This window comes from Nanorana parkeri, unplaced genomic scaffold (assembly GCF_000935625.1).
Source record: "Nanorana parkeri isolate BGI_ZX_2015 unplaced genomic scaffold, ASM93562v1 scaffold800, whole genome shotgun sequence".
Taxonomy (NCBI): domain Eukaryota; kingdom Metazoa; phylum Chordata; class Amphibia; order Anura; family Dicroglossidae; genus Nanorana; species Nanorana parkeri.
In genome coordinates this window covers 11,958-19,796 of record NW_017307068.1, presented here as the reverse complement: position 1 = coordinate 19,796, position 7,839 = coordinate 11,958, and positions in this window count along the sequence as shown.

Genomic DNA, 7,839 nt, shown 5'->3' with positions numbered 1-7,839 from the left:
GCTGCAAGTGATTTTCTCCTGGTTTGCCAGTTTTACTGCTGCTGCCGCCTAGTTTTTAAAATAATTAGTCTACCAAAAATGATCAATCCACCTAAAACTGATATTTCAGGTGTGGACAAAAAGCAGCGGTTTTATTATTGTGCCTGCCAAGTGCTTACTAACAGCTGCAATGGAAAACATATCTTAAAGCCCAACTGCAGGCTCTATACGCACGCACGCACACACACACACTATATTGCCAAAAGTATTGGGACACCCCTCCAAATCATTGGATTCAGGTGTTCCAATCACTTCCATGGCCACAGGTGTATAAAATCAAGCACCTAGGCATGCAGACGCTTCTACAAACATTTGTGAAAGAATGGGTCGCTCTCAGGAGCTCAGTGAATTCAAGCGTGGTACCGTGATAGGTTGCCACCTGTGCAAGAAGTCCATCCATGAAATTTCCTTGCTACTAAATATTCCACGGTCAACTGTTAGTGGTATTATAACAAAGTGGAAGCAACTAGGAACAACAGCAACTCAGCCACGAAGTGGGAGGATATGTAAAATGACAGAGCGGGGTCAGCGAAGTCGCCAACTGTCTGCAGAGTGAATAGCTACAGTCCTCCAAACTTCGTGTGGCCTTCAGATTGGCACAACAACAGTGCCTAGAGAGCTTCATGGAATGGGTTTCCATGGCCGAGCAGCTGCATCCAGGCCTTGCATCTCCAAGTGCAATGCAAAGCGTTGGATGCAGTGGTGTAAAGCACGCCACCACTGGACTCTAGAGAAGTGGAGACGTGTTCTCTGGAGTGACGAATCATGCTGCTCTGTCTGGCAATCCGATGGACGTGTCTGGGTTTGGCGGTTGCCAGGAGAACGGTACTTGCCTGACTGAATTTTGCCAAGTGTAAAGTTTTGGTGGAGGGGGGATTTTGGTGTTGGGTTGTTTTTCAGGGGTTGGGCTTGGCCCCTTAGATCCAGTGAAGGGAACTCTTAAGTCATCAATTTCATGCTCCCAACTTTGTGGGAACAGTTTGGGGATGGCCCCTTCCTATTCCAACATGACTGCGCACCAGTGCACAAAACAAGGTCCATACAGACATGGATGAGCGAGTTTGGGGTGGAGGAACTTGACTGGCCTGCACAGAGTCCTGACTTCAACCCGATAGAACACCTTTGGGATGAATTAGAGTGAAGATTGTGAGCCAGGCCTTCTCATCTAATATCAGTACCTGACCTCACAAATGTGTTTCTGGAAGAATGGTCAAACATTCCCATAGACACACTCCTAAACCTTGTGGACGCCTTCCAAGAAGCTGTTATAGCTGCAAAGGGTGGGCCAACTCAATATTGAACTCTACGGACTAAGACTGGGATGTCATTAAAGTTCATGTGTGTGTAAAGGCAGGTGTCCAAATACTTTTGGCAATATAGTTTTATATATATAATTTATTTCTTTTTCCAGGATTTGTAAATTCAAAACTGCAGCACAGGCTGAAATACACACCTGTTCTCTCCGATGCTGCCCCTGCAGTAACTCTTTTCCACCACTAGATGTCCTCAGGCTTTAGAAGTCTGGACATCAGGCTTCTGGAGGTCTGAGGACATCCCATGAGTGTAAATTACAACCTGCTCACATTTTTGTTTATTTTCGGTAGGAAAACATCCTTATGTTGGTCACACATTCTGCTTAAGAATTCTTGTACAGAACCTGAAATTTACATTTACTATTTTGAGCACAGAATGAGTGACCTAATTACATCACATTAAGGAACATTAAGGAAGGGAACTATGTGAGGCCCTAAAATATTGGCTGTTGTTTCATGTGATGATGCTTTTATAGTAAAACTGTGAAAAGATTGTTACAGTAGTGCTGGCGACTTTCTACATTTCTATTGTCCATCTCAAATACAAAACCCCCTCCCCTTGCAGTGGGGCTATCCCCGCACTGCAAGAGTGATTTGCTCTTTTTGCCTAGGAGATTCTTTAAAGCAGTTTTATTACCTGATCCCCGATCCCCCAGCAGTTGGCTCTCATCTCTCTCCCTTCCACTCTGGCTGTTTCCTCTGCATCCTCACCTCTAGTGCAAGGCTATGTACCCTGTATTAAACATGATGGTGCAAGTGGGCCTCCGACTCCCAGAGTGGAGGGGGAAAGAGGCTGCAGGCGCTAGTCTTGGAGCCACCGGAAGTGAGGATCAGGAAAATCTGTAAAAAATAAGTCAAGGCAACTGGACTTGCTGTATTGACCAGTGAAACTGGTCAATAAAAATACAACAAGTCCAGTTGCCTTAACTTATTTTTTACAGATATACCATGACCTGGATGAATGAGAACCTTCATAGACATATTCAGGTAAGTAAAACTGCTTTAATGCTTTAAAGAATCCCCGAAACAAAAAGTGTGTTAATCATTGCATTGCAGGGGTAGCCCAACTGCAAGGGTAGTTTTTGTTGTATGTGGAGAGGTTTTACTATGGCTAGATAGGTGAGGGGTCAGCCTATCAGGCTTTATTGTTATCTGTGGCCCTGTTTGGGAAATATGGATTCACTTCCTGTTACAGAAACATTTTGGCAAAGTGAAGGGATATCCAAGCTTTAACAGTTGTGACCAGAACAGGTCTGCTCTATAGAAGATGTCCTCTGTACATTTGTGCTAGTGACATCTGCCCTCGCCTTCTATCCCGCTGAGAATGGTCACCAGGATGAATAGTAGAGGGGAATCTCTGTAAAGAGGACAGTAATCAAAATAAAAAAAGAAACCCGACAGAGCTTCTAATCCTTCCTCCACTCTATCCAAAACTAGACATCCTTCCTGTGCACAATGCAATACTTTTCACCTCCCAGAATCAGGTTCATAATATAAACCCATCTGATGGGAAATTGTAAGGAAAAGCTGCTTCATTTGTCAGCCCCCTTGCTGACTGCACAGTGACTGCTCTCTACTGTCTTTTGTTTGCAAGCTTCCAGCGTAAAGGTGGCCATACATTTTACAACCATCGCAAGACCTTAGTCTTGCGATGGTTGTAAAGCAGGGGTGCCCACAATTTTTCGTCTGGAGATCTACTTTTCAAATGACGAGATCAATGAGATCTACCAACAAAAAAACGCCTGCATTCAGGGGCGGAAGGGGGCGTGACGGTGCATTGAAGTCAATGGCACTGCAGGCAGGCCCCTCTCCCACAGTGCGATCACTTGTACCCGGAACCCAGGCCGGGAACCTAGTGCCTGCGTTCCAGTCCAGTGCGATCCGGAAGAATGCTGCAAACACAATTTTTGCAGATGTGCCTGCGTTCCGTGTGCTGGGCGGGGGTCATGGCTGCGGTGCCATTGACTTCAATACAACCCCACACCCCCTCCCTCCCCTGAACGCAGGGAGTCAGCCGGCTTGCATGCCAGTGCGTCTTAGAGGCCCCGGCATCCTGTCCTCCTGCGGTGCTCGTGTGGCCGATGTTGCACATGGGGAGAGGTGTCCCGCCCCTTCCCATCTGCAGCGTCTGCCACATTCAACCGGCAGCCGCACGAGCACCGCGGGAGCATACCCGTAGCCAGCTCCTTTTGCGCCCGAGGTAAGAAAGAAAACCGTGTGTCCCCCCTCCCCCAAACAGGCGTGTGATGCCACCCAGTGCCCTGCCTCCAAGATTTATTTTTTTATTTTTTACAATTTTTTATTTTATTTTTATTATTTATTTAATTTTTACTTAATTTATTATTATTTTTTACTCTTGGGTGGGCTTCGGGGGAAATATTAGGGGTCTAAACAGACCCTGATATTTCCCTTTTAAAATAGAAAAAAAATTGAGGACACAAAGTCCTCAATCTTTTTTTCTGCAGCCTCTGTTCTAAATGAATCCCCTTCCCCTTCATTCAGAAAATATTTTACTATCATCCAGTTTCTGAATGGGGAGGAGCCTCTGTAGTCAGTGTTTCCCCCCATTGAGAAACTCATGAATGAACAGGAAGTGATGTAAATCACATACTGTTCATTTGTAACTGGGGACACGTAGTCCCCAGTTATTTACAAATACTGGAGTGATCAGCTGATCACTCCAGTGTTGGTCCTGCACAGAGGATCGATACATATCACTGAAATGTACCGATCCTCTGCCACGCGGCCACGCACAGGGGGACTCAGCTTATCCTCTGGATCCGCGCTGCTCTCCCGGGCAGAAGCAGCGGCGGATCTGAGGAGAAATGAAAGAAGCGCTGCAGCGGCGGGGGGCGGAGCCGCTGTCACAGAACTAAGTCGAGCGGGGAGGGGAGAGAGAGGCCGAGCGTCTCTCTCTCTCCTCACCGCTCGGCCTTAGTTCTGTGACAGCGGCTCTCTCCTCCGCCCCCCGCCGCCGCCTACAGCTCTTCTTTCACTTCTCGGATCCCCGCTGCATACAGAGAAGTACCACGGGCGGGAGGAGAGGCCATTGCGATCTACCACTGATCGCTACGCGATCGACTGGTAGATCGCGATCGACCTTATGGGCACCCCTGTTGTAAAGTAATTTTAAAAATGTACGATGTGCCCATCTTGGACAGGCAGATCGTACTTGCGATCATCGCAAGTCCGCCCCCCTGAGGGGCGGGCTTCCGATGACCGCAATGCTGAACGGACAGTGTGCGTGTGCGCACACACCAGCCTGTTCGACATTTGTCTCCCGAGCATCATTCAAACCAGTCGAAAATCGTATGATTTTCGGCTGGTTTTCTAGCATGCTCCTTAGACAAAAGACGTCCGACCGTACAGTAGAAACGGTCGCACGTCTTCGTTCACACTGCACGATTCTCGTACATCGCGGGATTTCCCACGATTCTCGTACGAGAATCGTGCAGTGTATGGGCACCTTTAGACTGAGTGCACTGAGCAATACTGTACACCCTATTATGGCTCACACAGGATATGTTTCTTATTTAAAGCTCAACTTTAGGCAAACAGCTAAATACACAGAGGAAATACGTATAAGGGAGCTGTTTTGTCTGCCAAAAAAAATTGTATTTCTGTCCAATTCTTCTTCCCCACAAGACAACCCTGTCTAGAATGGGAGTTTTACATTTACTTACATGTCCCCTCCCCACTCCACCATAAGATTAGATAGTAAAAGGTCAAGCTGCTCACTGATGGGCTCATCTCTCTGTCACTCTGCTCTCTCCTCCTATAGCATGATCATTGCTCTGCAGCACACATGATTGACTCCATATGCTGCTTCTCCCTCCTCACCAAACCTTGCTGTACTGACTGTACCGTGGACAGTAAGTGGCTAATACCAAGCCAAATTCAAGTGTGTACTCTTGTTGAATTTCAAAATGACATTTTATGATGTAGTAATGATTACAGAGCTGCATTCATTTGCATCTTTTCTATCTGCCTGGAGCTCAGCTGTAATAAAAGACTTCTGATTCTTTCTAATCCCTATTGCCTGCAGCATTCACTTCATAAACATGTAAACTGTAACATACTAGATGATAAAACGTAACATGTGTGACATAGTACATGATAAAACGTAACATGTGTGACATGGTACATGATAAAACGTGACATAGTAGATGATAAAACGTAACATGTGTCACATAGTACATGATAAAACGTAACATGTGTGACAGTAAATGATAAAACGTAACATGTGTGACATAGTGCATGATAAAACGTAACATGTGTGACATAGTGCATGATAAAACGTAACATGTGTGACATAGTGCATGATAAAACGTAACATGTGTGACATAGTAGATGATAAAACGTAACATGTGTGACATAGTACATGATAAAACGTAACATGTGTGACATAGTAGATGATACAACGTAACATGTCTGACATAGTAGATGATACAAGGTAACATGTGTGACATAGTACATGATAAAACGTAAAATGTGTGACATAGTAGATGATAAAACGTAACATGTATGACATAGTAGATGATACCACGTAACATGTGTGACATAGTACATGATAAAACGTAACATGTGTGACATAGTAGATGATACAACGTAACATGTGTGACATAGTAGATGATACAAGGTAACATGTGTGACATAATACATGATACAACGTAAAATGTGTGACATAGTACATGATAAAACGTAACATGTGTGACATAGTAGATGATACAACGTAACATGTGTGACATAGTAGATGATACAACATAACATGTGTGACATAGTACATGATAAAACGTAACATGTGTGACATAGTAGATGATACAACATAACATGTGTGACATAGTAGATGATACAACATAACATGTGTGACATAGTACATGATAAAACGTAACATGTGTGACATAGTGCATGATAAAACGTAACATGTGTGACATAGTAGATGATAAAACGTAACATGTGTGACATAGTACATGATAAAACGTAACATGTGTGACATAGTAGATGATACAACGTAACATGTCTGACATAGTAGATGATACAAGGTAACATGTGTGACATAGTACATGATAAAACGTAAAATGTGTGACATAGTAGATGATAAAACGTAACATGTATGACATAGTAGATGATACAACGTAACATGTGTGACATAGTACATGATAAAACGTAACATGTGTGACATAGTAGATGATACAACGTAACATGTGTGACATAGTAGATGATACAACATAACATGTGTGACATAGTACATGATAAAACGTAACATGTGTGACATAGTAGATGATACAACATAACATGTGTGACATAGTAGATGATACAACATAACATGTGTGACATAGTACATGATAAAACGTAACATGTGTGACATAGTGCATGATAAAACATAACATGTGTGACATAGTAGATGATACAACATAACATTTGTGACATAGTAGATGATACAAGGTAACATGTGTGACATAATACATGATACAACGTAAAATGTGTGACATAGTACATGATAAAACGTAAAATGTGTGACATAGTAGATGATAAAACGTAACATGTATGACATAGTAGATGATACAACGTAACATGTGTGACATAGTACATGATAAAACGTAACATGTGTGACATAGTAGATGATACAACGTAACATGTGTGACATAGTAGATGATACAAGGTAACATGTGTGACATAATACATGATACAACGTAAAATGTGTGACATAGTACATGATAAAACGTAACATGTGTGACATAGTAGATGATACAACGTAACATGTGTGACATAGTAGATGATACAACATAACATGTGTGACATAGTACATGATAAAACGTAACATGTGTGACATAGTAGATGATACAACATAACATGTGTGACATAGTGCATGATACAACGTAACATATGTGACATAGTAGATGATACAACGTAACATGTGTGACATAGTAGATGATACAACATAACATGTGTGACATAGTACATGATAAAACGTAACACGTGTGACATAGTGCATGATAAAACATAACATGTGTGACATAGTAGATGATACAACGTAACATGTGTGACATAGTAGATGATACAACATAACATGTGTGACATAGTGCATGATACAACGTAACATATGTGACATAGTAGATGATACAACGTAACATGTGTGACATAGTAGATGATACAACATAACATGTGTGACATAGTACATAGTACATGGTATTGGCTTCCTCAGATAGACAAGTTATTTCTTAGGTTTTCCTTCCCTACAGATCTCTGCCAACAAGAAACATCAGCCGCCTCTAAGCCTGTTTGCTTTATTTGTGCTCATAGAACAGTGATAAATGACACAGAAACACGGGCTGGGTTTACTCCATCACATAAAGCAGCTCGGTAGATTAACCATTGACAGCCCTTTGCTGGCTGCCTCAAGAAAATTCATCTTCAAATTGTCCTCCAACTAGCTTAGCCGTGTCTGGCTCTCTACAGACATATTACTGGAGATGAACTAGTCAGC